At 41.4% G+C, this 15,042-nt stretch overlaps 1 long non-coding RNA gene across 1 annotated transcript in view; it reads left to right on the plus strand.

The window, feature by feature from the left end:
* LOC115071941 overlaps positions 1–14,669 on the plus strand; it is a 40,451-nt gene extending 25,782 nt beyond the window's left edge. The window contains exons 2-3 of the long non-coding RNA XR_003850996.1: positions 6,119–6,184; positions 14,549–14,669. This is a non-coding gene — a long non-coding RNA (uncharacterized LOC115071941). The remainder of the gene's footprint in view (positions 1–6,118; positions 6,185–14,548) is intronic.
* The last annotated feature ends 373 nt before the right edge of the window (positions 14,670–15,042 follow it).

The raw sequence follows: 15,042 nt of genomic DNA on the forward strand, positions 1-15,042 counted from the left end.
AAAAATGTTTTCATAGGTGCCATCTGTGACCATTTCAAAACTGAACCTCAACCAGAAGAAGCAATCTAAATTATAAGCACACTGAAATCACCACTCAGGGGATGGCTATTAATGAGGAATCCAAGTTATTTTCTTTGCTTGTTTTTAGTCATATCCCAAAGAGAAGAGTCCACTGCCACATTTGAACAACAGTTCCACCTGCCTTCATGATCATGTCAGTCTGTTGCAGACATATGCCCTCAAACATGGGTACTTGTGGTCCCCAACACCTTCAGTACTGTAACTTCCATGAGACATTCCTGGTCACAGCCACCCATGCATTCTGTCTACAGGGAAAAAGGTTTTCAGCATCCAGTCTTGCGTACATACTATAGTCAATAGGACACCTCTACCTCTATTTCTCATCTGTAAATTATTTGTGTGTATGAATGTACATGCACACATGTGTTTAGATGGGGAGTGTACGTGCATGCATGTAGAGGCCAGAGGAAAACCTCAGGTGTCATTCCTCAGTTACCATCTGCCTTTTTTTCAAGTCAAGGTCTCTCACTGGCCTGGAACATTCCAAGTAAGCTAGGCACAAGCCCTAGGGATACTCCTGTCTCCACCTCCCCAGCACTGGGATTATAAACTCATGCCACCACACAATACCCAGCTTTTTTAAAAAAATGGCTAATTTTGTTATTTGGCAATTTCATACATATTCTGAATCCTGCCCTCCTGTTTCCTTCCCATCCCTACCAATGCCCCCAGTCCTTACAGTCCCTTTCCCAGATTTATGACTTTATGTTTTGTTTTGTGATCCAATTAGTTTAATCAGGGACATCTGTATGAAACTATCCATTGGAGCCTGGTGGGGTCCTCAGTTGGCTTTTTTAAATGTCTTCTTTTCCATGGGTTCTGAGTAGCAAACTCACGCTCTTGTACTTGCAAAGCAAGCACTTTAGAGACTGAGCCATCTTTCCAGCTCTCTAATTTCTTGATTTTCTTCATGTCAAAAACAGAAGCTATCAAACTGAATTTCCTAGATAAGAGTCTTGCCAACCCATTTTCTACTTCTGACCTTGAACAGCTCCACCATCTTTTTGGAAAATTTCCCTTTGAGACCCCTTTTAACTGATTCTAATGGTATTTTAAGGTTAATATACAAAGTAATGTGTTTCATTGTGTCATTAAAAATTGTTTTATTTATTTTTATTTTATGGGTATGAGTATTTTACCTGCCTATAGGTTAAGTGTACCACTTGCATGCAATGCCCACAGAGGCCAGAAGAGGGTGGCAGATCTCCTGGAATTGAAGTTACAGATGGTTGTCAGTCATCATGTGGGTGCTGGAAACCCAATCTGGGTCCTCTACAAGAGCAGCCAGTGCTGTTAATCGTTGAGTCATCTCTCCAGACCTTATATAATATTTTTTTAGGAACAAGTTGTTAAATAATGCTTGGGTGGGATGGGCGGAAAGGAATCACCCACAAACCATAAACTTTCTACCTCCTATGTCAGTCCATCAAGTATTACTATTCTCTCCTCCTGGTCACTATCTGTTGGCTGAACAGTTTTATTGACAGCTTTATAGAAGAGAGATCATTCCATATCTTACTGTACTCCCTTCCCTTGTTTATGCCTAGTCTACATGACTCAAAGTGCAAAGTTGGACACCTCGACTTCAAAATAAAACTTCTCTGAATATCTCTTAGAATGGCAGAGCACCTGGCAACCTACCTTTGCTAGAGAATGGTACTGCAGCAAAGCAATATATAGTTGGAATCGCAGTCCCCTAACATCTATGTTCAGCCTTGTTTTCCAAAGGATTTCCCTTGAGGATGATTGCCGGGGCTGCAGTTGTGCCTGTACAGCTAAAAATGGCAATAAAAAAGAAAAGAAGCATTATTTTTCACCTGTGAAGAGTCAGAAAAAATTTCAGCATGTCTGGCAAGCCAAACAAGGCTGTAGATAGAGGTCTTCTCTTTCTCTGTGTTGACCTGATAATGAATGAAAACCCTGTACTCCAACCTTACTTGAGATGCAAACAACAAACAGGTGCCCTTTGGAGACACAAAGCACAGCAGAGCTGTTGAAGGAGAGCACTACCTTCAAAACACATGATAAAAACCAGTTTCTTCTCTGTGCTGACTCTAGTTGGGGACATTTTGCTTTCTGGAAAGGAGGCATGGTGCCTGATCACAATAAACACAACTAGAACATCTCAACATACAGTATGCTTAGCAGATAAAGTGACGTTGTCCTAGTTACTTTCTATTGCTGTAATAAAACACTGACCAAAACCAGCTTGGGGAGGAAAATGTTTATTTCCTCTTCCAGGTGACAGCCCATCACTGAGGGAAGTCAGGGAGGAACCTGTAGGCAGGAGCTGAAGCAGAAACCATAGGAACTCTGTTTACTGCCTTGCTCTCCTGGTCTGTGCTCAGCCTGCTTTCTTATACAACCCAGAACAACATGCCCAGGAGATGGCATCACCCACAGTGGGATGGGTCCTCCCACATCACTCAACAATCAAGAAAATGCCTCACAGTCTGATAGAGGAAATTGTCCAATTGAAGTTCCCTCTTCTCGGGTGTGTCAAGTTGACAGCTGAAACTATCCAGCAAAAGCATCATTTAATTTTGATGAGAATTGTACTTTCCAGATGAAAGTAAAGCCCACAGGGTAAACTTCTCACTCTGAATTTCATGGCATTGAACTATTTTGATAATGTGATGCCATGCCTTCTTTGTATGACTACAATTAAAACTTGATTTCATATGATAATGTCTTTCAGATACCAATTTGTTCTCATAAAATTTATTAAATGTGAACAAATCACCCAAAATATTATGTATACCTTTAAACTTTTACAATGGAATGAAGTTCAAAATGGTGTTTGAGTGGTATAAAGGACAAACAGCATTTCTTTTGTAAAAATCTTTCTTACTTTTACTCTTTTGAGACAGGGGATCGTGTAGCCCAGGCTGGCCTCAAATGCTCCAGATGTCCGTCTGACATTCCTGATTCTCCTCCCCGTGCTATCCCAACTTCTGGAATTATAGGCACGAGTACCTATGCCTGCCATATCTTCATTCTTCAGGGAATTTCCTCCAACCTGTGATTTTTATTTTAAAGAACTTCAAAATAGCATGCAAGATGGCTATATTACCTTCCTTCCTAGAATTAGCAATCTGTTACCATTTCTAACGAGAGCTGAATAGCTGTGGTTCGACAGTCATATCCAAAGTGCCTATATGATTGCTATTAAGTACCATATTACAATTGGAAATTAACATTTCTGGTGTGACTTTTTTGGATAAAGGAATCATTTCTACATGTTAAAATAGTAGCATAGATTTCAATCTAATTTAAAATTGTAATGACTTTCATTGAACTTGCTAGGGGAGTGACTGAAATGATAAAGATGGGGTTTTTTTTAAAAAAATTAAGTCAGCCTGTTAGAATGCCTCCAATGTACAAGGCTAATGGAGTCACCTAAGAGTCGGCCTTTTTCCCGACTAAAGGGCTTAGCACGGTCAGTAGGGTTCAAAGAATGAGGATTTCCCAAAGAGCCACCTCATGCCTGGAGCCACCAGACTGGGCTTGTGTGTACAAATAGCAAGCCTGGAAGCTGAAGTTTTCCCCCATCTTTAATCTGTTTTGATCCCTTTGTTAGCTTCTGAGTATGTAAAACTTTACTGCTGAATCATTGTCATAACTTAGAATCAAAGAGCAATTTGAGATTTTCCAACCAACATGTTATGTTGTCTGAATCAGATCCTGAAGCTAAGGAGATCGGATTTGATGTGAATATGGTGGGAATCATCTTTGGGGAAAGAGTGAGGGAATTTTCTCATAGGAGTCCATGACAGCTTTGAACTCTCTGGTACATTAATTCCTAGTGAATGAGAAGGTTTTTTCTATCTTCCCTGGAAAAGATGCTTGTGAGGACTCTGATGGATTGATGAATTGAGGTCAGAATCTGCTTGTGTGCATCCTGACATCTGCTTAATGAGGCTGGTCATTGGGGGAAAGGCAGGTCTTCAGTAGAAGTTAGAGAATCATATAAGATACTGGGCTGGAAGGAGCTTATAGGTCATTAGACCCAGACAGTTTTGTTGGATCCAGCTAGTAGAAGTCAATTGCCACATTGTTTTAGGATTTGGGGGTGCCACATATAAAACCCAGCCATTATCAAAATTAAATCATATAAACTAACAGTTACATTACATTAAAAATAAAGGTAATAATGCTCAAAGCCTAGTACTTCTTAACTCTTATTATCCCCTACCATTATCTCTACTTGTGTATATACATGGGTGTGGGTGTCTGTTTTAATGCATGGACATGTATGCACATGAGACCTGAGGTGAATCTTAGGTGTGATTCCTTGATGTCTACCTTGTTTATTGAAGCAAGGTATCTCACTGGCCGGCGGCTGACCAGTTAGGCCAATTGGCCATTGAGCCCCCACTCAATGTTCTTCAGCTCTTGATGGAGATCAAACTCAGATCTTCACATGTAAGAATTTACTGATGGAGCCATCTCCTGAACCCCGTTATCTGCACTCTTGATGTTATTTATGTTTAAGACTCTGACATTAGCCTTGTTATCAGCATTCTGAGTGCAGTCATTAACATTGACATATTGAAGATATTTGGTGTGTACCAGGTCAGTTCATGGTGGGAGCTGCAGCCAACTGATACCTCTGAGGGACCTTCCTCTTTTTAAAGAATTTCCTTTCAGGGTACAAATTTAGGATATTTTCCTTGAAGAAAGCCAGTTATTAAACATTCACCAGAATCCTACCGAACCTTTTTTTTTATATGCCTGAAACTACTGACAGAATTATCTGTCATAAACAACCTGAAAGTTTTTTTAATTAATTTTTTTATGTGCATGCATATTTTGCCTGCATATATGTAAGTTCACACAATGCCCATGGAAATCAGAAGAGGACGTTGAATCCCCTGGAACTAGAATTACTGGATGGCCGTTAGCTGCCATGTGGGTGCTTGGGAACCAAACCCTGGGCCTCTACAAGAGTAACCAGTGCTCTTAACTACTAAACCACCTCTCCAGCTCTGGAAGAATTTATTTTGGTTCACAGTTTCAGAGGTTTCAGCCCATGATCACTTGGCTCCGTGAGATTGGGGAGAACAACATGGCAGGGAGAGCATGTGGCAGAGGAGAGCTGTTCTTTACTTCTCAGCAGACAAGAAGCAGACACAATGCCAGTGTTTACTGCTTTTTCCCTTTTGGTCCATCTCCAGCCCTTGAAATGGTGCCACTCACATTCAGGGTGAATCTCTACCCTGTCAGTTACTCCTCTTCAGAAACGGTATCATAGACCCATACAGAGGTGTACCTCACTAGTCTCCTAGGTGACTCAATCCATTCAAGTTAACAGTGGAAATGAGCCATCACAACTAAGATGCAGAGATGTGCAGTTCTGCAGCCAGCAGCTGTCAGGGTCAAGATTAGACTTATGTCTCTCAGTGCTGGTCTCTGCTGCCTCCTTTGCTGTCTCGCTGCTCAGAACCAGCAGTCCTATAAGGCACAAAGAACAGGAATCACAGTTATCTATAGACACTTATCTCCAGGGCCCTCGCATCAGTGATGCCAACACTGAGGGGACTCGGGTCAGATATAAGGAGAAGAGATACTTAGCTAAGAGGGAAGACAAATTCAGCTCCTGGTTGGCAGTCAATTCAGTTTTGGAGGGCAGCAAAGGAAATGATGAAGAGGAGGCAGAGACTGGATGCTTAATTTTGCCTTTGGTTCATGGCGACAGTTAATAGAGGAATGAATAAAAGATAACACCACCATCTGGTAGTGTGGTAGAGATGTATTTGATAATTAATTTTGCATCTCCTTCATGAATTGCAGGCTTCATGAGGACAGGGGTCTTTCCTTGTGTGACATTGTGTACTCAGCCCCTGGTATACAGAAAGGGTTCTATAAATGTTTCGGGGAATGAATAGCAATCCAGCTGCTTCTCAGCATTATATGGCTAACTCCCAAGGGGATGCTTCACCCAGAGCATGATGCCTGGTGGAGTTCAACCCAGGGAGTGCAAAGACTTTGTCTGACTTCTAGACTCTCAGTGACCATTGTCTGTCTTCTCCCATAGATGACGGAGGGCCGCCGATGTCAAGTACATCTCCTTGATGACAGAAAGCTGGAACTCCTAGTACAGGTAAATCCCTCTGGGACTACTTCCCTAGTTTCTTCTGTGACTAAGGTACTTGCTGCAGTTGGTGGCTTCAATGGTGAATGGAGAGTTATGTTTAAGAATCTGACATTGGCCTTGTATCAGCATTCTAAGGATGGTCATTAACTGACATACTGAAGATATTCATGTGTACTAGGTCAGTTCATGGCAGGAGCTGCAGCCAACTGACTCTTCTGAGGGCCATTGCTCTTCAAAGGATTTCCTTTGAGGGTAATGCCATTTCACATCGCTATCAAAATCTTTCGGACAATGGCTGGTACAAGCCAAGGTGTTTAGTGTGTGTGTGTGTGTGTGTGTGTGTGTGTGTGTGTGTGTGCTATTTTTACTCATTCTGTTTCTATGTACATCATGCCTCAGGCATTCAAGGCCAGATGTGTATCTACCCTATTGTTAAGAATCTCTAGAAAAGGAAATTCCACAACTGTTAACCATTCTTTCTGTTTAGGAGTTAATGGCTGTGTCACCCAAATAACTCCTGCTGTAACAAAAACTGATGCCATCTCTCTTGCTCAGAGAACAGAGAATAGTTCATTCTTTTCAAATTAAACTTTCATAATCCATGAAGAAAGAGGAACGATCTCTATGTTCTGTCTGCACTAAGGGCTAAACGGGGCCCTTTTTCACTCCATCCCCTGGGTTGATGTGATCAGCAATGACAAACATCTGGAGAAACCGAGATGGAAAATCAACTCGGTTTCACCCCGTCTAAGAGCGCATATGAATCATAAAAGTCACAGAAGGCACTAGAATTCCAGTCTTTACTCATGTTCACCTTGTTCTGGAAGAGATAATTATTTCACCCGGATCCTAAAGAATGATGTTGTTTCCAAACTGAACGTAAAGTCCTTTAAACATCTGTGGTTCAACTCCAACTTTTATAGCTCTTTTGGCTTGCTAGTCTCCAATGTCTTTCTCAGAATCTCAGAATGGTCTCCTCAATCACACAAATACACACACACACACACACACACACACACACGGAAGTACTGTGTATGTGTGTCTCTGTGTGTGCACATATAAAGACCAGAAGTTAATTTTGTCTCCTTCAGTCACTTTCTACCTTATGTTTTGAGACAGGATCGCTTATTGAACCTAGAGCTTTCTGATTTGGCTAAACTGGCTGGCCAGTTAGCTCCAGGGACCTGTCCTCCTCAGCACTGGCATTACTGATGTGTGCCCCTGTGCCTGGCTTTTATGTTGATTGCTGGGGGTTCTCAATTCAGGCTCTCAGGCTTGAGTGACAAGCACTGTGGTAACTGAGCCATCTACCTAACCCACATGTATGTATATATGTATATACATGGGGATTCTTTGAGAATCAGTCTTGCTATGTAGCCCAGGCTTGACTTGAAATCTTGGCATCCTCCTATTTCAACCCCCCAAGTGCTGGGATTACAGACATGTGCCATCATACCCAGCAACTCCATGGCCTTTTGCCATGAAATGCTACAGTTCATCAGAGCTCTGGAATATGTTCATTGTCACGTCAAAAGGCACATTGTAAACCATTCATTTGAAGGCTTGTGTCTGTGGCCTTGTTACTTGCTGCCTGGGCTTAAAAATGGTCCAGTTGCAGACTTTAAGAGTGAATGCTTTCAATAGGATTCCAATAACCAATTCATTTCAATGCAACATAAGAAATTAAAAAATGATACCATAACGACATCACACAAATGCAATTATTATTCTTATTCTTATGAATTTCTTCCCAGCATTTTTCACATTTATACTTGTCTCATGGTTATAGTCATAATATAAGTCCAATGCTGTGTGTTTTATTTTTTTGTATAACAATGTCTCTCACTGGCATTTCCTAAAGTCACAGTAACTTGTCATCTTTGTTAAGAGCTGCATAAATTGCAGAAACGGATATACTGTTACTATCTAATCATTCACCCATTGGGGTACATTTAAGGTGTTGTCTCTTTTCTTTTTCTCATCTTGTTACAAACAAGTGCTGTGATTACCTTATTCTCATGTGTACTTTCCCCCATTTCAGATTATCTTCTTATTAGGCTACATTCCGTGGCCTATGGTCTGGTTATAAAAGTCAGCCTGTGTTTTGCGTTTGGGTGAATGAGGCAATAAAGGGGAACTGTAAATTGAACAAGAGATTTTCAATTAGCCAAGTCGTTCACTCACAGGCATCTGATGCTTTAAGTTGTTAAGAATGAGTGGAGGAATGGCTGGATAGACAGCTCAGCAGTTAAGAGCGCTGGCTGCTCTTGCAGAGGATCCCTGTTTGGTTCCTACCACACCCACAAGGCTGCTAACAATCACAACTGTGTGTGACTTGGGTTTTCAGGGGATCTGATTCCCCCTTCTGGCCTTGATGGGCACTGTCTGTTCACCTAGATAATTCAGGCAACAAGAGTAGAGGAGTTTGCAGAGGAATGGTCCTGTAATGTTCTCTGAAATCAAAGCTTGGTGCTGGGAAGGAAGGCACCTTCTCGAACAGGAAATGAGATCTCAAATAGCAGTCAGTTACTGCCAGTTGTCTAGCCAGCCTTGGGAAAATGTTAATGGGGGTAATTGATATGGACTTGAGTCCAGGAAATATGTACAATTACTGATTTGTACAGTTTAGGAATAATTATCTCGAACCATACAAAGTCAAGAAATTTTAAACTAGGTCAAGCAAGAAGAACTCATGCTCTTCCTGCCCTTTGTAGAATTTACTTTACCTCTTAGTCCCTCTCCCTGCAGCCCCATTCTTCCGACATCTAGTGCCCCGAACCTAGCTAATTTCTGTTCATTCCATTGAAAGATACAGCATGGAAGGCATTGCCATCTTACCCACGAATGGCTTTCCTTGACCCTCCCTATACTCCTCCTGAGCCTACACTTAGCTGCCCCTGATACGAATTTCTCTCACACAACACATGGCACACCTCATTTGCATTTATGGTGTGATCACCACCATGTACCCCAATACTAGCCTGATGCCTGGCATGCAGTGTCACTAAATACTTATTGTTAGATGAAAGAAATTATGACCCTAAAGCATATTGGTTTTGCTTCCTTAAAGGACTTCTTGCCATAGTGCCAACTGCTCGGCAGAGGTGTATTTTGACACATACAGAGATTTGTGTGTGTGTGTGTGTGTGTGTGTGTGTGTGTGTGTGTATACACCTATATATGGAAAGTTTCTAAACCCCATTGCAGAATGGGATTCAGCATCATTGGGAAAAAACAAGGTTAAATCTATTGGACAAAAGTCAAGTTTCATATTTGCATTTTTCTTCTTCTCTACAAAGTGTTGATGTTGGCATTGTGAGGGGAAACCTTTTTTAAGGCAGTTCTATTACCTGGCTGTATAGATTCACCTCTAGGTCTTAAATGGCACAAAAAATTTGACCCCAAACCCTCGGTGGTTTTTGTTGATGTTGTTGTTAATTTTTTTTAGCTAGCCTACAAAATAATTGGTTTTGTTATAACAATTTCATACATCTGTATCAATGTACTTGGCTCCGACTGTCCTCCCCTGTCCTTCCTCCTACCAGATAGTCTACCCTCCTTCTGTGTGCCTGCTCATGCACATATCGTTAAGTTTGGATTCTATGTATGAAAGAGAACATGCAATTCTTTCTTTCCTCACTGCCGCCATTACCCTCTATCCCTTCTCCCTTTTGACTACTTCCCCCCCAGCCCCATACTTCCCTTTTACCTTCTTGTCATATATATTTAAATATAGATTCTACATATAAGAGAAAACGTAGTATTTGTCTTTCTAACAAAAAAATCCTTATTTTATTCTAATTCCACCAAGTTCTCTCCAAATGATATATATAATTTTATTCTTCTTTACAACTGAATATGCATATATGCTCTGTTTTATTCATCTATTGATTGGCATCTATGTAGCCTCCACATCTTGGCTATTGTGAATAGTGCTGCACTAAGCATGAATGTGCAAGTATCTCTGTGATATGCAGTCTTAGATTCCTTTACTTTTGATGCATATGTTCAGAATCATAAGTTTAGTCATCAGAATACATTAAACATTGAAAGTGTTATCATCATTGTTGTTGTTAAGAAAAAAAATCAGAATATGGGTCATAATCCTTGGACTAAGAAATACCTTTCACAACCTTTTGACCTGGAGTTGCAGAGCTAAGGAGGGAAGGGAAAAGGCATTTTCCAGCTCACTTTACTTAACGAGGTCTGTAAGAGGAGGTAGCAGGTTTCGAGGAAGTGTTTGTCTCCCACAGAAAAACAAGCAAGTTGGTACAAGTTGACCAGCTGAGAAGCATTCATCAGAAGTGGAGAAGTGCCACTTTAGTCTGAAGCTGCATACAGTTAGGGTAGGAGCTCCTCAGATGCAAAGAGACTTGTAGGAGAAATGTTAGATGATGTCCTAATTTGTTTCTTCATTGCTGTGACAAAACACTCTGACCACTACCAACTTGGGGAGGAAAGGGTTTATTTATCTTACATCTCCTGGGTCACAGTTCATCAAGGAGCCCAAGGTAGGAACTCAGGGCAGGAACCTGGAGTCAGGAGCTGTAGCACAGACAGTGGAGGATGACTGCTTACTGACTTGCTCCCCGGGCCCCTGCTCAGCCTGCTTTCTTATGCAACAGAGATCCACCCGTACAGGGGTGGTACCACCCACAGTGGGCTGGGCCCTCCCACATCACACAAGAATCAAGAAAACGCCTCACAGACATGTGGCCAGTTCAATGGAGGCAATTCCCTAATTAAGGCTCCCTCAACCCAGGTGTGTCAAAAAGTTGACACTAAAGCTGTCCAGCATAGATGAGTAAGCTGAATCAACTTCAGCTGTTCACTCTCTCTCTCTGGCCATTAATTACCTCAAGAAGTTAGAGATTGCTTTCTAGGGAGGATGTTGGAGACCCCAGACAGCTGCGTAGATAATTTCATTCAGTGGTATAAATTTGAACATCGATAGCATGTTTTAAAAAAGAAGTGACCACAATTTTAACATTGGGTACTTAACCTATAAAGCAGTTTGAAATTAGTGAATGAAATCTCCATTCCAAATACCTGATTGCTCCCAGTACATGACACATTACTCTCCTAAGGGAGGACAGAAAGTCAACAGAGCGCCTGCTAACAATTAATCCTAAATTCACAGGAAATTAACTGAACTTTTGTCTTTACCATGTAGCTCTGTATGTCCTTAAATACCACTAAGAAGAGCTGGAGAGGTGACATGAATGTTCACCCAGACCATGAGGGTTGCACAAGTACTGCCCAGGTCACCTCCAACCTGTAGTGTCTTGCTCTGACATCTAAAACTTTCTACCACTGACAGATTTACTCAAAAATCCTTTTTCCAGGGACTGAAGTATTGGGGTTTGATTTCTAGCACCCACATGACAGCAAACAACCATCCTTAACTCCAGTTCCTGGGGATCCAATGCCCTCTTCTGGCCTGCATGCATTGTATGACACAGGTACCCTTACATACATCCAGATGAACACTCATACAAATAATAAATAAATAAATAAATAAATAAATAAATAAATAAATGTAAAGCCTTCATTAGAGCAAGAGACCATCACCTGTGTCTCTGAGTCAGCCTCCTAAAGCTTCTAGGACAATGGACATGATTTGTGTTCAGCTCGGCTTCTCAAATCTCCTACCTCCCTATCATTGCTCCTGTAGCATTAGTTTATGTTTTCTGATTGGAATGACTACTTGCAGGAACATTTTGAAAGCAAAGAAAGAGAGCCGGGAATAGTGATGCATGCCTGTAATCTCAGCACTCAGGAAGAAGGTGCAGGAGCATCAGTGCAAGTCTGAGGCCAGCCTAGTTTACAGCAGCCAGCCAGGGCTACTTAGTGAGATCTGACTCAAAACAAAACACCGAAAATGTGTTTAGTTGTTGTAGTGAGAATAGCTTAAGGAGGATTTACAAGGATTTCCATATGCTGAGAGCTTATTAGCAGAGCACTAGAAGCCATTCCCAGGGAAGGTCTTTACCCCTGGATATCTTAAAAATAGACTTGATCTTCACTAGAATGGAATGAGAAGAGGTGTGGTTCATTATTAGTACATCCCTGCAGGCTTAGAATATTGTACCATATTCTGATTGACAGGAAGACAAGCCAACTCTGGAAAGCAGACCTTTGCCTGGGACAGCCTCTTTTCTACCATAGATGTGTAGATATTTTACTTCATTGGCTGGCTTTTTCGGATTATTAAAACTTTACACACCAGAGTCCTTTCCGCCTCCACAGTTCAGCCAGCTACCAACCTTGCTCCCTGTTCCACTTAGGAAGCTACAGTGTGATGCGAAGCTACATTCTAAGGCTAAGTTGAGGAAAACCATTTTGTCTCCTCTGACACATTCCTTCAGCGGCTACCGGCAGGACATTTTAAATTGCCCACTTCTACTAAAATAGAAGACCAAAGTGTCCCCATGGTTCTAAGAAGTAGAGGAAACTTGAACTACTTAGTGCTTCCCAAGAGAATTCAGGAAGATAACTAGATGACTGCTAAAATTACATGCTGCCACTAATCTTGGAGGGCTCTGGGGGTGTAAGATTCTGAAAAGGCCTAAAGCTGTATTTTGTGGTATAGTAGCCACCAGCCACAGGTGGCCAGTGAGCACTTCAAATATAGACAGAGTGCCAATTAGGGTATGAATGTAAAATAGACACTCAATTTTGAAAGACTTCAGATTTTAAAAGTGAAATGTTTTATTAGTGGTTTCTATCTTGATGATTCTATGTGGAAATTATAGCATTTTGGAATATATCATTTGATACAATATATATTTAAATTAATTCACCTGTTTCTTTTCAATATAACTATTTTGAAAGATTGAAAATTTAAGTGATGGGTTAGACAGATGGTTCAGTGGTTAAGAGCACTTGCTGCTCTTACAGAGGACCCAGGTGTGCTTTCCACCACCCACATCATGTTATTCATAGCCAACTGTGAGTCTAGCTCCAGGTGAAACAATGCCCTCTTTCGGCCTCACATATATGCGCGCGCACACACACACACACACACACACACACACATATAAATAAAAATAAAATAATTTTAAGACAGATGTGGTGGCATACACTTAATCCCAGTATTTAGGAGGCTAAGCCAGAAGGATCTCAAGTTTAAGCTGCAGTCCAACCCAGGCTACATAGAGAGAATCTACCTCAAAATCATAGTTATGTTTTCTGTTTGACTTCCTTTGGGCCTCACATCTTATCTCTTGTAAATGGCTATTTCCAGTGGATAGAGAAAGGAATGGGTTTCCCCTGGTCATTCCTTTACATACTGTGTGTGTGTGTGTGTGTGTGTGTGTGTGCATGTTGTACATCTGTGTGCATGTGCATGTGGAAACCAAAGGACAACTTCAACTTTCATTATGTAGGTACTGTCTGCTTTATTTAGTGAGTCAAGATCTCTTACTGGCCTGAAGGTCACAAAGTAACCTAGGCTGATTCCCAGGGATCTTCCTGTCTCTGTCTTCACAGTTACAAACCTGTTGGGTTTTTTTTAACATGGGTTCTGGGAATCATACTCAGGTCCTTATGCTTGCAAGGCAAGTACTTTATTGACAGAGCTCTCTCCAATTCCACTACTTTCCTTTGAGCTCAGCTCCTAATCCTGGCCTGTGCAGTCTTTTCACATTGTGATATATATTGTCAACAACATAGTTCATGTTCAAGAATCATACAATGTCTTTATAAGGGGGAAAACTCACAAAAACTCATAATGTTACATTTATAATTTTGTGTTGGGCACATCTGTAGCTATCCTGAAGTGAATCTGATACCTATAGGTGAAAGATTTTAATGTCATGAGTAAGTCTTGGCTTGTTAGGTGTAGAAGAACCTTCCATGGCAGTAGATGAAATCATTATTGCCATCCCGTCTCTTTCCTCTGTCTGACAAGGACACTGGTATATATCTGTCTTGAAGGTTAAGGAGCGTAATATGGGATTTGAATAAAATAGTTCTAGGGACAAAGTAAACATTCTGCCTACTGTTGTCCAGAAAAAAAAATCATGTATAAATTATTCCTTTAAAAAACCTAGAACCCTAATAGTGCCACATAGAATAAAGGAACAGATTATGGGTAGATACCCACACATACAATCACTGTTACATCCCCTCCTTAGCCATTTCATGAGTAATATTTTGTGAAAGGTACAGAGAATTAGTTTCCACCCAGTAAACCAGGAATTCCGCCCCCCAAAGCACATGCTGCCAAGAAAAGAGAAGATGAGTTGCTTTCCTGTTTTCTCAGCTGAGCAGGGTCGGCAGGTGGTGCCTTCCGATTGGCTGGCTGGGCCATCTGCTGAAGCCTGGCTCATATCAGCCATCTGCTTCCCTCTCTGCTCCATTCACCAGGAATTCCTGCCTCGGCCAAGGGCTCAGGAAGATGCTTGCTGAGGTTGAGAACAGACAAAGGGACTCAGCATTAAGAACCTTCTGTCCAGGACCTCCCAGGCCACCAGGCCACCTCATCAGCAAGAGCCAGAGGGGAGTGGGACAGCTCCACGGTGAGCTGACCTCAAACTTCAGTGTGTTGCGGTCATTATTTATTAGGCTCTCTTTTCTGTGAAACTGGGCACATCACCAAATGAACAAAACAGATGTCTTTCCAGACCCTTGGGGTGGCCGATAATATTTAACATTTTAAAGGCACATGGCAAAACAAATAAATGTGAGGATAGTGTATAGACAGATGACATGATGGTAATTCCATATGTTGTCAAAAATTCATTTAGTAGTGTGGAAGAATAAGAAATAGTTCATAAAATGTGCACACATGGCTAAATAGTGTCCCCATTGGGGAGGTGTAAGAGGATGAGGTACCTGTCCCTTGGCCAGCAAGAACTTTT

The sequence above is a fragment of the Nannospalax galili genome, unplaced genomic scaffold, assembly GCF_000622305.1.
Source record: "Nannospalax galili isolate Female #2095 unplaced genomic scaffold, S.galili_v1.0 scaffold1540, whole genome shotgun sequence".
Taxonomy (NCBI): Eukaryota; Metazoa; Chordata; class Mammalia; order Rodentia; family Spalacidae; genus Nannospalax; species Nannospalax galili.